At 43.4% G+C, this 17,293-nt stretch overlaps 1 protein-coding gene across 9 annotated transcripts in view; it reads right to left on the bottom strand.

Annotated features, from left to right (window-relative positions):
- Nucleotides 1–17,293, bottom strand: part of SFSWAP (splicing factor SWAP homolog) — an 80,743-nt gene that overhangs the window by 44,852 nt on the left and 18,598 nt on the right. The window lies entirely within an intron of this gene.

The raw sequence follows: 17,293 nt of genomic DNA, 5'->3' as shown, positions 1-17,293 counted from the left end.
ATGTAATATTTTATAACTGAAAGATATTTAATGTATCTGTGATCTCAATAAAATTTGTTTATATCGCTTATGATCACTCTTTTTTTTTTTTTTGAAATAAAAATTTAATAAAAATAGAGGTTAATGCATTAGAAAAACAGGAAGAAAACAATATAATTGATAAATTTATGTGGTGGTTGCTTCATAAAAGTGAGAAAAAAATAGGAAGCCATGTCATAGGAAGCATGGCAGTTTTTTTTTTTTTTTTCCTTGGGTGGATTCTTAAAACCCAACAGAATATTACTCATCCACAAAAAAGAATGAAATAATGCCATCTGTAGCAACATGAACGGAACTGAGATTATTACTTAGTGAACTAAGTCAGAAAGAGAGACAAATATATTTGATATCATTTACATGCAGAATGTAAATGGGCTTCCTTCACAGCTCAGTTGTTAAAGAATCCACCTGCAAAGCAGGAGACCCCGGCTCGATTGCTGGGTTGGGAAGATCCCTTGGAGAAGGGAAAGGCTACCCACTCCAGTATTCTGGCCTGGAGAATTCCATGGATACAGTCCATGGGGTCACAAAGAGTCGGACATGACTGAGCGACTTTCACATATGGAATCCAAAATATGATACAAATGAACTTATTTACAATAGAGAAACAGTCTCACAGTCATATAAAACAATACCAAAGAGGGAAGGAGAGACATAAATTAGGTGTCTGGGATTATCAGATACATACTGCTATATATAAAATAGATAAAACAACAAGGTCCTACTCTATAGCACAGAGAACTATCCAGTATCTTTTAATAAACTATAATAGAACTGAATCTGAAAAAGAACATATATGTAATAGATATAATAAATGAATCTGATACAAATCTCATATACATACATGTATATACATGTATGTGTATGTTTAGTTGTTCAGTTGTGTATAACTCTTTGCAATCCCATGGACTGCAGCCCACAGGCTCCTCTGTCCAGGGGGATTCTCCAGGCAAGAATACTGGAGTGGTTTGCCATGCCCTCCTCCAGGAGATCTTCCCAACCCAGGGATCAAGCCTAAGTCTCCCACATTACAGGAAGATTCTTTGCTATCTGAGCCACCCATATACATCTGTGTGTGTGTGTGTGTGTGTGTGTGTGTAGATATAAATAACTGAATCACTTTGATGTACAGCAGAAACTAACACAACACTGTAAATTAACTACACTTCAAAAATAAACATACATTCGTCTTGAAGTAAAGTCATCTTGTCTACAAAGCTGTGCTGCTCTGTAACCACTGCATGTCCCCACCTCAGCGCAGAGATGCACTGCGATTTACTTAAGAAGTCCTAATGGACACTGAGATCACTTTGGGGCTTTACTATTATAAACAGTGACGTACAAAAACTTCTTACATATTTTGTCCACACAGGCTAGTATCTGTAAGACAGAGCCTATTTAAAAACAAAAAACAAAAACAATGACAATTCCTGTAAGTTTATTCTTTTTTTTTTGGTGAGGGAAAAAAATTTCAAAACCAGCAAACCCACAGAAGACCCAATGATCTAATTAAGCATTTAAATTTCTAATCCTGTTGTAGATAAGCAACTGGTTCTGACTACAGAGATTTAATTTACTATTCATTAGAGGATGGTGAAAGATTTTCCTAAGTAAGGAATTATATTTTGATTTTCAATTAACTTACTTTAAGACAAAAACACTTACAAATAGCAAGAGCTATTCACTGCCCGTGGTCTCCAGCAAGGTAGGCCATGCAGGGAAGATGCGGGAGGTGCAGCAGCTCCCTAGGTCTCCTAACAGCTGGACCAGAGCCCTGCCGCCCTCGGCGGGAACGATTGCACAGTTCACATGCGCTGCAGGTGTATCCGCAGATGCTAATAACTTACTCTCCGTTAATCACACACGTCTCAGATCCTAGGTTGTGACTCTCTGGCTTGATGCTGTGCACCAACCACCGTTCACGTTCACGACAATATTCCACATTTTCAGAGTAATATGTGTGGCCTCGACATCCTCTCTATGTGATCTTCAGCAAGGAGACATTTAGACCGCACCTCTGAAGGCAGGCGCGGGCAGAGATGAGATCACAAAGGGCTGGGCGTTGAGGGAGGAAAGGGAGGTTAGCTCTCTAAGCCCAGCACTCAGCCCACAGAGTTTGATGGGTGGACAGACTGATAGGACATTCATATACAGGCTTTTCCTAACCAAAGGAGGTATCTGAATGTGAAGAGAAGCCTCTGTGAGATAAACCATAACCTTGAAAAAATGGAATTACATTTCCCTTTATCCCCTTCAGATAATCAAGCTACAAGGTCCTTCTCACCCCTTGGGCAGAGCCACCACCACAGAGGAGGAGGCAGCATCAGCAAGATCAGAGAGTGCCCTGCCCTCCACCCCCCGACAGAGCACACCCCTGTGTATACTGGGGAGGGGGGACAGCAAGTGCTGTCCAAAATGTCACACCTCAAGGAAAGGACACTCCACGTCCTGTTCCAGACAGTTAGCCTCTTGCCTGAAAACAAGTCAAAATACATTTAAAAAATGTAGCCATAAACCAATGAAACAATATGAAATTAAAAAAGTCCGTAACTGAGTTTCGACTATATATTATGCAATTATAACTTAATGCATCCTTTATGTAATACAAGTGAATAAATTATTTTTAAAACTGAGTAACAGCCCTTTGAAAGTTTTGATATGAATATGCAGATTAACCATCAGTCTATACCTGAGCTACCCATCATATTAAATTAAAACAAAGACTAAAAATAGGCCTGCCAGAGAAATGGCAGATGAACCCAAGAACTCATCCATTACAAACATCTAAAAACGTGCGCTAAAATAAAGGAGAAATTTAAAATGCATAGCTGAGCTCACTAAGAAGAAAAGAATCCACCTCCTGGTGTGAAAATCAAACAAACCTTCCAAACCCGAAGGCCTCTCTTAAGCCTTGGGCTTACTCAGGATGTGGGGATTCCCACGCTGGAAATGGGGCTCAGGCTGCAAACCCTAGGGCCACCCCAGGATCCACTCTGGGGAGTCTTGCACAGGACAGACTGGAATCAGAAACCTCGGGACAACATGTTCGGGACACCCTCTCACTTCTTACACAAGAACTCTGTGAGTCCCTTCCAATAAATTCTAATTATACCTTGCAAAGGTGAATAGGAATTTGAAAATCTCTGTACATCCAAAAATAACCTTGATGGCAGTGAAACATCTGAGGCGTGGTGAGCTGAGAATGCAGACTTGCTGCAAGGTGCCTGCTGGGGCAATGCCACAGCTGAAGACTCCACACTGTGGCCAATTATGAGGCCGTTTCTCCAAGATTCTCTGTGCATGGAATGTAAAAGTTGTTTCTGTTCTTTTCACCACAGACACTGAGGTCTGGACGGATATGATGGCCAATTTCAGCAAAGACCCATGCCTGTCCTGTCTTGCCCCCCAGTTTATGGTGAACAGCACTGTGCCCCTCACTTCTGATCCTGGCACCTCTAAACTGTGTCTTCTGCCTGCTATGAAGTCCTTCCTAGGTTTTTTTTTTTTTAAGTCCAACAAAGAACAAACCCTGGTGAGGATGTAAAGAAAAGGGACCCCTTATACACTGTTGGTAGGAATGTAAATTAGTGCAGCCACTGTAGCAAGCATGGAGGTGTCTCAAAAATCTAAAAATCAAATAAACATATTTTGGGAAAAAAGAAAATACTAACCTGAAAAGATACATGCACCCTAATTTTCACAGCATTGTTTACAATAGCCAAGATATGGAAGGAACCTAAGTGTCCATCAGCAGATGAACGATAAAGAAAATGTAGTACATATACACAGCAGACTACGACTCAGTCACAAAAATGAATGAAGTCCTGCCACCTGCAGCAACATGGCTGGAACTGGAGGGCATTATGTTATAAGTGAAATAAGTCAGACAGAGAAAGACAAATACTATTTGACATCACTTACATGTGGAATTTTAAAAACTACAACAGATTAGTGAATATAACAAAAAAGAAGTAGACTCACAGAGGGAACAAACTAGTGGTTACCAGTGGGGAGAGGGAAGCGGGGAGGGGCAAGACAAGGATAGGAGATTAATAAGAGGTACAAACTATAATGTACAAAACAAATAAGTGCGACTTTCCTGGTGGTCCTGTGGTTAAGAATCCACCTGCCAATGCAGGGGACACGGGTTTGATCCCTGGTCTGGGAAGATCGCACAAACTGTGGGGCAACTAAGCCCACGTGCCAGAGAGCCTGTACTCTATAACAAGAGCAGCCACTACAATGAGAAGCCTGAGCACCACAACTAGAGAGGAGTCTCTGCTCGCTGCAACTTGAGAAAGTCCACATGCAGCAATAAAGACCCAGCGCAGCCGTAAATAAACAAATACAAATTTAAAAAATTATTTTAAAAACTCACTAAAAAAATAAGCTACCAGGACATACTGCACAGCACAGGGAACACAGCTAATATTTTATAATAACTATTAATGGAATATAGCCTTTAAAAATTGTGAATCACTATGTCGAACACCTGCAACTTACCACCTCTGCCCCAGGAGGCTCTGCTCTGCCTTCCTGAACACACATTGCTGGGGCTGTTCTCTGCAACCTGGCCTGTTGGCACAGAGGGCAGTGCCAGAAAACCTGCACAGCTCCCAGGACAGAGCAAGCACCAGAGACGTGTTTAGAGTGAAGCCTGCTGACTGCAGGGTGCATGCGCCTCCTAATAACCCTTGGGCTGAGACATTCTGCAAGAGCGAGAAGCTGGGTACCTGACACCATCCCACAACACTTGCTGAAGATGTGCACTTGCCCAGTGGGGCCTCACAGCTCTTTTTAAGTCCTTGAAACCGTTTAAAATGACCACCAACTAGAGCACATGTGTTTTTGTGTATAGTTCCCAAGTCAGAAATTCTTCTGAGTTTTGACAATGCCTGGACTAGATGGAGGAAAGGACAGTCAGAGGTCTGGTTTCTGGAAACTCACCACTGTGTCCCAGACTGAACTGGGGTGGGGGGAGAGGGAAGGTGCAGGGTTCCAAAGGGCCCCTGTGGTTCCATTTCCCCCTGAGCTTCCGTGACAGACTGTTCCTTACTAGGTCTGCTATTGATCTCAGGACTTTCTGTGAATTTTCCAAGAGGGGATTGGGTTTCACCCCAAGTTAAATGTCGATGTGATTTTAATAAAAATCACTGAGTACCACAAACACCTACTTCAAATAAACCCAAGAGAGATATTTCAGTGGGGGTCTACACTTTCCAAAGGCAGATATAGTTGTATGGAAAAAATCAAGTTGCTTAAAAGCACCAGGCATATCCTTAAGCACTCCTCCTCAATACTGTGTGGGCTTAGACAGCTGTGGAACCCAGGGTCACACAGACCTGCCTAATTCCTTCGAAGCCCTTCTATTCAGTTGGCTTCTTGCAAAAATCAGAGCTAATTTACTGATATCTGTATGCAATCTTAAATCTCATATAAATAAATCTAATTCTCAGGAGAGAATGTCAGCACTGGAAGGGTTCTTGGAGCTTAGAGACCTGGTGAGCAATACTTGCTGTCAATTCTGGAAGATAAACATGTGTTTGTATCAAAAATGAAAATAGCTTTCCTGAGTTCTGTGGAGAAATGAGCATATTCTTAAAAAATCAATCTACTCTATTCACACGAGAATGTGAAGCAGCAGCACTGTGTTACCACCTTAGCGGGCCTGGGCAGCAGCAGCTGCACCCCGTTGAGGTCAGTGCCTGGCCCCCCCAGCCTACATCCCAGGACTTTTCTACCAAGTTCAATGACTTTAAATCCTGTTTATACTTGCTGATTCCAGAACGGCCATCTCCAGCCCTGAGCTGAACTAGTACATTAAGTGCCCACTCGACACTTGCACTGGGGCATCTCATAAACCTCACAGATGGACTGTGTCCAGAACAGCGCCGTCCCCATGCACGGGCACCTCCTGCTTCCTGCAGCTGCGTCAAGCCTCCTCCCACAGGGTCAGCCTGGCTTCCGTGGTCTCTCAGACCCACATCCGACTCCCCAGAATCAGATCTCTCCTGACTGCTGCCCCGGAAGCTCCAGGGTTCCCTTCTTCGACTAGACAGAGCCCTCCCCGCCCACCCAGCCACATCACTCCTCTGCTGGGAACCTTCCTCCTCAGGTCCCCAGCCACGCTCCCCTTCTGTGAGGCACCTGCCTTCAGGCCTTGGGGCCCTGAAAGCTTTGGCTCAAGGGCCTCCCTGGCTCTATCTGCCAGCGCTGTGCACTCACTCCCCCAGGGCTCTTGTTGACTCTGTGATGCTCCGTGATGGAGGAAACGATGTTATGGCTATCCTCAGCATCGTTTGCCCACGATGCCAGCTTGTTCAATGGCCGTATAAATCACTGGAACTGGAATGACACGGGGCAAAGGCTTCTAGGAGACAGAAGTCTGGAACCTTCTGAACTCTGAGGGGCAATATTCAACCCACAATTCTGGATCCATCCAAATGACCTATCATGTTTGAGTCAGTATCCAGACATTTTCAGACATTCAAGGATTAAAAAAATAAAAAAATCGGTCTTCCTGTGTACCCTTTCTTTCTTGGCAAACTACTGGAGGACGTGCTATAGTAAAATACAGGAGTAAACCAACCAACCAGAAGAAAACAGCTCTAACACAGGAAAGCAATGCCTGAAAGTCACCGGAACACCCTGGGCTGCAGGTTGGGAACAGGGCCCGTCTAGACTGGTACCAAGGCATACAGCTCAGAAACACAGCTGTCAGTCACCACAATGCGGACCGTGAATGCAACCAACAATGTCACAGAGAAGCTGCCGCAGCAGCAAACATGAAGCATCCAGCAACAAGACTCGCTTAAAAAGATGGCACCATTAGCAAGAGCCCACATCACTCAATGTCTCTGCAAACTGGAGGTGAGGAAGTCAAAGCAGTGACCTGGCTGACTGTCCTGGCACCTGATAGCTGGGGCTCCTCTGACAGAGATCAGGACAGAGAGACAGGTCCAGAACTTTGCAGAGGAATCCAACTGGTGCACAGGATTCGTGAATCAACTATTTCTGTATTGTTCCCTTTTGAATTTTGATTAGGAAACAGAGGTTGAAATATATTAAAGTTACAAAGTAGCCAAAACCAAAATTAAACAAGTAATACGAGCAAAATTTAGGGTATTAGCGCAGACTTCATAGGGGCACAAGTGAGCCGAATCATCATTTGTCATAGCAAGAAAGACGTCAGAGAAAATCTAGAGCTGATAAATCCAGAAACAGTGCTATAAACGCATTATTCAGAGATATGAAGGAATCCTCAAAAACTCACAACAGTTAAAGCATTTATTATTTGACTTGAAAATATATGTATTACTTTGACACTTCCACGACAGACAAACCCCACCCTCTGGGAACTGCTGTATGGCAAGTCAGAGTACGAAAGTAAACCAAGAACAAAGTAAGCTCCAGTTCTGACAAGGGTTATGGAAACAGAGAACAGGGTGTGTGAGAAGAGGATGAACTAGAGGAAAAGACACTGTGCAAGGCCAGGGAAGACCTGACCTGAGCAGCGACAGCTCCAAGGAGGAGCATTTCTGGCTGATGAGGAGCCAGCTCAGGAGCCCTGGGGTCAGAATCCACTTAGCACAGGAAGAACAGTGTGACAGTGCAGGGCAAGGTGGAGGGTGGAGGCAAGTTTCTGGAATCTAAATGGCATGGAAAATCAAGAGAACGGCTGAGTAGGGAGGTGGCAGGGCAGCTTCCATTCACCGCCAGAGGAAGCGCAGGCTACGGGAAGGCTCACCAAGACTGACAGGGGCTGCAACAGATGACAAGGCCAAGTAGCGTTATGCGGTGAGGAGCGTCAGATTCGAAGGAGGCCCTGAACGTGATCCCCAAGGAGGCGCAGCAAGATGTGGGAACAGGGAAGAGAAAACTGAGGTGACGCCTGATGCTCTAGCCTGAATGTCAAAGTGAAGGCTGGTGCTGTGCCCTCAAAAAGGGATGGGGCGGGGGCGGCGGGGGGCAAGACGAGAGTCCTGCTCTGGATGCACTCAAGTTAGGGGGTGATGGTGAGAAGGCAGGTGCGGCGGGGGCTGGAAACACACAGACACTTCCTACCACAACAATACACTGTAAATGCTGGAGTCTTAATGAAACAGGTCTTTGCTATAATGTTAAAGTTTGTAGGGCTAACATACTAATAAAAAAGGAGTAAATAAAATAAGAATACTCATATTCAGTAAGTCTATTAAGTAATTTTGGGATAGACCAAGGGTTGGTAAATTTTTCCTATAGAAACCCAGGTAGTAATTATGTTAGGGTCATGGATCAAGCAGCAACACTGAAGATATTATACAGGCACTTAATAGTAAGTAAAAACAAATTCCCACATATTTTTAAATTGCTGAAATTCAAAATACAGTAAAAATAATTGAGTGCAGGGTTTTTTTTTGGTGTGGGGGGGAGGTGCACAGGTCCATTACTGGGAAGAATACAATTCCTTTTACACAGTAAAACTTCCATTGAATTGGGGTTCATAGTGTCCCCATCACCAAGACGACTGTAAAGCCTGTTCTTAGCTCATGGTCACACACACAGCTGGCGGGCTGGATTCTATCTGCAGGCTGTGGTATGTCACCTGGGAGAGTGTCATACACCTAGCATTTTCTATTTACTCTGAAGCTAAAACACTTTCCCCTCTACAAGTGGAATTTTTGTTTTAAAAAAGTCAACTGCAGATCTTACTTCCCTGACCAGGGATGGAACCCTCAGCCCCTGCAGTGGAAGCATGGAGTTTTAACCACTGGACCACCAGGAAATTTCCCAGCCCAGTGTTCAAGGGAAAAAAACCCCCCGAACAAAAGGAGACCTGTTCTGCTGTCATCAAACCGGAAGAGGAAAATCTGAAGACTTCTGTAGTGACGCTGCGAATATCTCACTTGTAAAGCCGGAAACCACTCAAGGGAATCAGTTTTAGACATGTGAACATGTGACTCTGGAACTTTAAGGCCAGTGTTGAAAAGTAATCGCTCTATTTTTTGCAAATACAAGTTATTTCTCAGGATGCCTTGTCTCCAACCATTACTTAAAGTCTTCATCAGTGACCCTCAAGCAAAATGATCTGAATATTTTATACTGTGCTTCAGTTCTGGAGACAAGTTACATAAGAACGGATTCTGGAGAGTCTGGGTGGAGAAGGCAGGAGGCTCAAGTGTGTGACCAGGAGCCCAGGGTGAGGCGAGACTGTGGGGGTGGGGGTGACCTGGGGAAGGATATCTGCTCCAGGAGCCCAGGGTGAGGCGAGACTGCAGGGGTCGGGGGGGTGACCTGGGAAAGGATATCTGCTCCAGGGCATTGTTAGGATCCCATGAGAGCGGACAACGGAGCCTCCAGAGGAGCTGCACTTGGGAGGGCAGACAAAGCATCTCAGAGCAGTTGTGAATGGTGTACAGGAGGGGCGCCCGATGCTGGGACTAGAGGTCTGGACAGAGCTGCCAAAGTAAGCAGGGTGAGGGGTGAAGGGGAAGGTGAAAAGGAAGAGGCCCAGCAAAAGGAATCCAGCAAGGAACATGCCACGCAGACAGCAAGGAACTGAGTCTGGAAGGAAACAGAACCCAAGCAACCTTTTGAGTTTTTGGGCCACAGACGAATCTGGAGAGACAGGAGTTCAATCAAGCACAAAGAAAGGAAGTAAAGCAAGCAATGAGATGGAAGGGATCATGCTGAGCAGGGTCAGGAACCAGGCCTGTGTGTCTGCTTCAGCACAGCCTAAGAGAGCTCAGGATGGCTTCGCAGTTTCAAATGGTTCAAAAATAAAACCAAAACCCACCCCAAACAACAATTTCATGATGCAAATATTCTATGAAATTCAAATTCCGGTGTCCATAAATCAAGCTCTATGAGGCCCCGTTACATGCCTCTGTTCCCAATCATCAGCGCAGCTTTCACACTCCACCAGCAGCAGCCGCAGAGAGCACTCAGTCACCACACTAGAAGTGCTTACATCTGGACCTTTACAGGAGAGGTCTGCAAACCTTGCTGAAGAGCTTAGAAAACAAACTGAGGACCCGAACACCACTCCTACCAAGCTGGTACATTTTAAACTGTAAGGAACCGAACAGTCATAGTTGAAAAAAATCAAAGTAAGGAGAAGATGGGACAGGAGGTGGATGTGATCATGCTGAATGCCAAGGAGAAACCGAGATTAAAACAAAAAAGAGAAAAAGACAGACATGGAAGAAAAAGATGATCCAAAATAAGGAAGCTGGCATCTTTTAAAAGACATTCAGAGGTACAAAATAATTTCTCTGAAATGAGAACAGAATCTTTGACTGAAAAGGGTATGCAATAAATTCCAGGAAAACTGAGGACTTCATTGTAAGTTATTAAAATTTAAGAAGAAAGAAAGAATTCTTAAGGCATCCAATCAGAAAGAGTAGGCTCTTAAGGAGGGAGATGGAGCTGGCCACTCTCTCCCTTTTCACAGCAACACTAAGCAATGCTCCCAAGTTCCAAGCAAGTGTGAGTAAGTGCACTATTCTCAGTCAAGTTGCTATTTATGTCAAAGGGCAACACAGACATTTTTGAACATGAGATCTCAGAGAACAGCACCCAGGAGCAACTAATGAAAACCAAACGACTAACCCACACAACTAGTCAGTGGCAAAAGTTAGCCAACCTAGGTTTCTCTGAGAGGAAGGACCATGTGAAATTCCAGTTTACAAAGATATCAGAGAAAGAATAAGCAACCCAAGAATTTTATACCCAGACAATTTTTCCTTTCTACACCAGGGTCAAAGGCAGGCCCTTTTAAAGTACATATGAAATAGAAACCTTGCAAAAAACCTACTTGTTTATGAAATTCTAATGACCAAGAAATGAATCAGATAAAGAACCCAAACAGAGATGCTCTGACAAAAAACTTAACCCAAAGAACTCAGAATAATCAACCAGGGAATTATGGTTACAGAACTGAACATAAATACTATGTGTAACTCTCACAATCTAAGCGTATTTCTTTAAAAAAACAAAAACAAAAAACAAGTTAGGGAAGGGGTGGAGGGAAGGTATTTTAATGAGGACTTAATTTTCTCTAGTTTCTTAGTTGATTAATAATGTCTAAGATAAAAAATAAAAAGCTTAAGAAAAAAAACCACCCCCTACAATTCCAACCTCTCTAATGTTCTCCTAACCTTTAGAACTGAATTCTTGGAAGAAACTTTTACCTGAAGTTCAGGAATTACTTCACTTTGATTTTGATTACAGGTTCTTCAGCCAAATTCAAGTAAAATTATAAAGCTTATTTCCACTTTAACACAATATTTCTATTTACACATCAATTTTTAAAAACATTTTTTCATCAAAATTATCTTTGTATCCTAAAGATATTAGCTTCTTTTTTTCCCCTTTGTCCCCACGATTACCTCAGTCTTTTCCACTGTCAATGATGTTCACCTAATGTTAAAAATGGCTATTTCTGGATGGTAGCATCTTGGGTAATATTTTTACTTTTCCCCTTCTACTTCTCTTGAATTACAATAAAGCCATTTCTAAAGGAGAGTTTGGAAAGTAAGTAAACCATTTCAAGGTCATGACTTTGCAGGGAAAAAATTGCTAAAACCAACAGCAAAACCACATTTTAAAAACTGGGAAGAAGCAAGAAAATATCTACTGCAGCCACGTGATGTGGTTTAATTTCACTTAAGCTATTTATAGAACATTAAAAAAACTGAGTTGGCATTTAAAAAAAAACACATCCGATAATAGTGGGTAGTATTTCAGCATTACTGCTTCCTGCATAATTAATTTTATTTATTATGCTCTTTGGTAAGGATTTATAGCTAAATAGCATAAGACAGCCAAATAAGAACAGCTAACAGCATGAATGACAGTTCACTGTCAGACTAATAAGTGAAAGAGATTAAGTTTCATATATCTATATTTAAGAAATTTGGAGAAAAAATTCTTTTAAAATAAAAACAGATGTTTCTCCTCCTAGACTGCCAAATCTAGGAAAATCTCTGATAAGCAGAAAGTAAATAACAAAGGACAACTGAGTACATTCTAATGTCATTATTAACCAAGTCATATAAAAAGAGAGAAAAACTTAGAGACTCCAGCTACCTAGATGGGCCCCAGCAGGTGGGCACCACAGCCTTTGTTTTTTGGGATAAAAGCTGCCACAGGGACTGCTTAAGCCTCAACAGAATACACGGAGAGCTGACAAAACAGTCATGTCATTAAATCACAGAACTGCAAAGAATTAACTCAAGATACCAGTGTTTCAAAATAAGTATCACCCAAATCTGTATTTTTTCTGAGAAGGTTTAAAGGAGTGCAAATGGCCAAGGAAGGAGTCCCTCTTCTTGTCCTGTACTTTCTTCTTCCAGGTCCTTTTCCGAGGGCACCGTGAGTACCAGTTTCTAACCTGTCTTTCCACTTCTGAACTGAATGCTGATGGTCTCACACCAAAACCTATTCCTGGGCCTTCTGCCTTCACCCACACCAGGCGCCCCAGGCAGGGCCTCCAGCTCCTCTCTTAACTCCAGCAGCCCGCCACACACATGCATGCCCTGATGCTTATTCCATTAGTCTTCCCTGAAGGACACAGAGGGCAGCTCAGCCTTGTGCTACTAATAAAAATCTTTTTTACAATGAACATTATTTTTTTTTCTTTTTAACTATTTATTTGGTTGCTCTGGGTCTTAGCTGCAGCATGTGGGATCTAGCTCCCTGACCAGGGATCAAACCCAGGCCCCCTGCATTGGGAGCACTGAGTCCTAGCCACTGGACCACCAGGTGGTGGTGACGGTTTAGCTGCTCAGTCATGTCCGATTCTTGTGACCCCATGGACAACAGCCTGCCAGGCGCCTCTGTCCATGGGATTCTCTAGGCAAGAGTACTGGAGTGGGTTGCCATTTCCTTCTCCAGGGGATCTTCCTGACACAGGAATCAAACCCAGATCTCCAGAATTGCAGGCAGACTCTTTACCAACTGAGCTATAAGGGAAGTCCCACAGTGAACATTCTTCTAGCTCAATCTTTACACATATATTTGTAGAAATACTGGGGAAATAAAGGAGAAATTCTGGGTCAAAGGCAGGTGCATTTTAGTTCTGGTCCACACTGTCCACTTGCCCCCCACTCTGCTGGATACAAGTCTACACTCTCACCAGCAACAAGTGAGTGCTGTCAACCTTGTCCTTTGCTTATGTGACAGCTGAAAAATGGCATGTCACTGTAGGGTCATTTGCATCTTTTTATTTAATCTGTGATTACTAAGAAATTTAAAAAGGTATACACAAAAGAACATTTTCCATAGCCCAGAAACTTCTATTTTATCTCAAGATATATAATTTCAAAGTATTCTCATGTTCCTGAGAATGGACATTTTTTTATCGTAATGAAGTCTCAGATTCTTCATATATTTGCTGCAGCCTGATTTAAAAGAAATGTTGGATTTTATTTTCCGTGGAGATTAGGTTCTAAAGTCAGCAGATACAATGCCATTTGAGTGAGTAGCAAGGGTAAACCTTTAAAAAAAAAATTGCATGGTCATTTTTACCTTTGTGAATTATTCATACTATAGTTCATTTTTTCTACTGGACTGTAAGTTTTTTTTCCTACTTGACTATAAAAACTGTTTGTGTATTATTAGTTTTTTCTGCTTTCTTGATAGTTTTATTTTTTTCCTTTAGTTAAATATCATGTCTGTTGGTTTAAATAGATGATTCTTTATCTGTTAAAGTATACTTACTTTCCTGAGACTCTCACATCTGGCACTTAAACCTGGAAGTGATTCTGCTGTTAGATAAAAGGTGAGGTTTTAATGGGATCTTTTCTGAATAGCTTTTTCCGACACCATGCTTTTCATAAGCCAGCCCTTCCTCATCTGAACCCGTCTCTGGGGGGCTCATTCATTCTCTCCCTCTGAAGAGTCTCCTGGGATTTGTGCTGGGGAGGCCCCAGGAGGCACTAACACACCAGGCCAGGATATTCCTCCTTAGACGGCTGAGCCTTCTGCTTTCACCAGCAGAGTTTTTAACTTTTAAACATTTTCTAGTTAAATGTACTGGAATGTAGGTATTTAATTAAAATGTATGCACACAGATGAAATCTGGGTGGGAAAAGAGAATGGCTGCTTCTGTGAAAATGCAACTGAATCCTTTAAAAGATGGGTTAAAACACCAATTGCTTAAAATACAAAAACAATAAACTGCTGTGGAACCCAAGGAGGGAGAAAGAACTGTGAAAGTGCAGAAGGAAGATACCACAAGCCTGGGGTTCTGCTCTTGATGTACACCTCACCTCACCGAACCCAGGCTGGCCGTGGTGAGTACACCCATCAGAGGCAAGGGTGTGGCCCAGGTCAAAAGTGAGTCAACAGGGGCACACATTCAGGTACGTATGGACGGAGCATTTTCAGACCTGTTTTAATCACACGCTTTCCTTAAATCACCAAATAATTCAGACCTCCCAAGGACTTCTATTATAACACATCACTTGATTATCTTATGGGCCACATCAGATGTGGCCCTTTATTGTGCCTCTCTTTCAAATTTTTCATATTCTTGCTCGCTAATTTTTAAGAATCTAACCACAAATAAAAACAAACTTCAAGAACCCGAGTACAGCTATCTCTAAGCATTTTTCTGATCCAGAGCCAAATTCTAGCCCCGGGCTCTTCCTGGGAATACCCAGGCCACCTCTCCCACCCTAAGACTCTTGGATGCTAGATGGGTTGTTGTCACGGCAAACCAAGGGGCTGATCCTCAAGGGAGGGCTCTCAGGGAATGTTTCCTTCACTAGTGCTGTCCCCGCATCCCTCTTCACAAGCAAGTTCCAGGAAGGGGCCAAGGGGTCGTGCACACCACCCATTCACTTCCTACCAGGAAGGAATCTGGTTTTTGTCCTCCTCATTTCAATAAAACTGGTCTCGCTCCTGGAACATTGCATTTAAATCTGTTTGAAATCTGAAGGATGTTTCAGAGCCTGCTCCCCAGCCTCTAGGCAGAGCTGATTACTGCTGAGCACAGTCTCCACAGAGGAGCTCTGTGAGCTCCCTCTGACCCACAGCCTGTGATTCCTCCTGCACCCACAGCAGAGGTCTGATGCAGGCACCTGTGAGCAGCATCTGGCTTGCTGCGTGTTTTGCTGGACTGCCTTATATTTTTACAAAGTACGAATTCACTGCCAACATCTGTGAGTTGAGATGTTTCACCCAAACATGCTAGATTCCTTGCTTCTCTGGAATACCTAGAAGTTGGTCCCTGCCCTTGCCATGTCTAATCAGCCACACGTTCTGTCAGCACCACCTCCTTCATCTCTGCGGACTCAGGCAGATATGAGGCTGCCGTCGATGCAGGGTGTGTCCAGGCAAGACCCCCCAGAGGCTCTCTCCTACTCATGTCTGTCACTCTTGCACGTGTGAAGGTGATGAAGTGAAGTCAAAGTCGCTTAGTCATGTCTGACTCTTTGCGACCTAATGGACTATACAGTCCATGGAATTCTCCAGGCCAGAATACTGGAATGGTAGCCTCTCCCTTCTCCAGGGGATCTTCCAAACCCAGGGGTCGAACCCAGGTCTCCTGCATTGTAGGTGGATTCTTTATCAGCTGGGCCACCAGAGAATGATGACCATCAAAACAACTATTTTGTTGAGGGGAAGAGCCAGTTACTAATGGTGCCCCCTGACTGGAGTATCTCCATCTGGGGTCATGGGTCACGTAGGGAACCAAGACTTCTCACCTATGAACTGGTTCACAGCAGTTGCAAAGATCAAGGGTGAGATTATACTGGGGTGGGGGAAGAGGCTGCCATGAGTCACTCTGGCCTCTGGGGCCCCTGGTTGGTGGCAGAAGGGACTGAAGTCATGGGCTCCCTGGGACCTGCCCACAACTTTCATCCTGTCATTACTTGGCCCAGACCACAGGACCTTGCAGTGAAATCCCAAGTCACTGAGCAGCTTCTCTCACTCAGCTATTCCCCTGCCCAGTCCTACAGGGTCTCTAGACAACGCTGAGCCATTACCAATATCACAGTTAACCGCATGTACACTAGTGATAAGCAGCGAGAATAACCAGGTAACCGCCACTCAATCCTGAATTTCTATTCCTTCCCAATTTAAGAAAGTTTGATAGCTCTAGGAATTTAGTGGAGGTGCAGGGACAGCGCACTGAACTTGTGGAAATTCAAGGATGGGTCTGAAAAGACACAGCAAGGAAGAAGGAAACTGGAGACGTCTCGCTCAGCGGCTTGCACCTTGGGCTGAGGCAGCAGTAGATTCACCTGTGCGGGCTGTCTACACAGAAAGCCCCTGGGGAGTGATTTACAAAATGCTGCAGGCATTTCCGCTTATTATGACAGGTCCACCACACCCCAAGCCCAAACCCTAACCAGCAGGTGAGATGAAACAGGGCCAGATCTGCTCTTTGATTTGAACATTTAAAGAAATTTCATTTGACTTGATTTAAGCATTAAAGATGTTACCTGAGTTCTCTAAGAGGTTTTTTTATAAGGACATATGCATTAAGTTCACTAAAGCAACTTATTTCTGAGGTCTAAAAATGTTAATTTAGCACATCAAAATTACACATTATTGCATGCCAATGCCAGACAGGAAGTATATAAGGACACAGTTATCATTTTTAACAAAAGCTTCATTCCCCCAAAGCAAGCACTTTATACATTTTAAAACGGAATTAACCTCAGGCTGACCCTCTAATCGCTGAGAGTGACAAGCTTTATAGATGGATTCATTGAATCAGATACCAGATGTAGGCTGAACAGAATTCCTGTGGCTTTGCTAAAGGTTCTTCTCTCATTCAATATTTAACCTCTGAATAAAATAATTTTTAAAAGACCTGGTAGTAAGCCCAAGGTTAAATACTTTCAAATAATTTCTTGAATAAAACTTCAAGATTTGCATTCTATTAATCTTAAGATTAAAAAGAGTAGCAATCAGAGAGAATAAGTGGGAACCGAAAACAATTCCAAGGTGCATATTAGACACTGCTTTAAGCCCTGTCGTCTTTTTCAGCGAAGTGACCACGGCAGACAACACTACACGTCCACCAATGTCTGTTCTCCCTGCTCTTCTTAACAGAACTGATTTTATTTAGGGCAGCAATGTGTCCAAATATGAGAAGACCATGTGACACTGCTTTCTGCTCTTGCCCTTCCTCTTCATCCGTCCTGGAATGCAGGCCTGATGCTGGTGATGGGGCAGCCACTTGCCAATATGAAGCAACAAGCAAGAGGATGAGCCCACACGCTAAGGATGCTCAACGTAAAGGTTCCTCATGGCACCT

Source organism: Capra hircus, chromosome 17 (assembly GCF_001704415.2).
Source record: "Capra hircus breed San Clemente chromosome 17, ASM170441v1, whole genome shotgun sequence".
NCBI lineage: Eukaryota > Metazoa > Chordata > Mammalia > Artiodactyla > Bovidae > Capra > Capra hircus.
The sequence above is the reverse complement of the archived record's forward strand: the minus strand, read 5'-3'. Positions and strand labels throughout refer to the sequence as shown.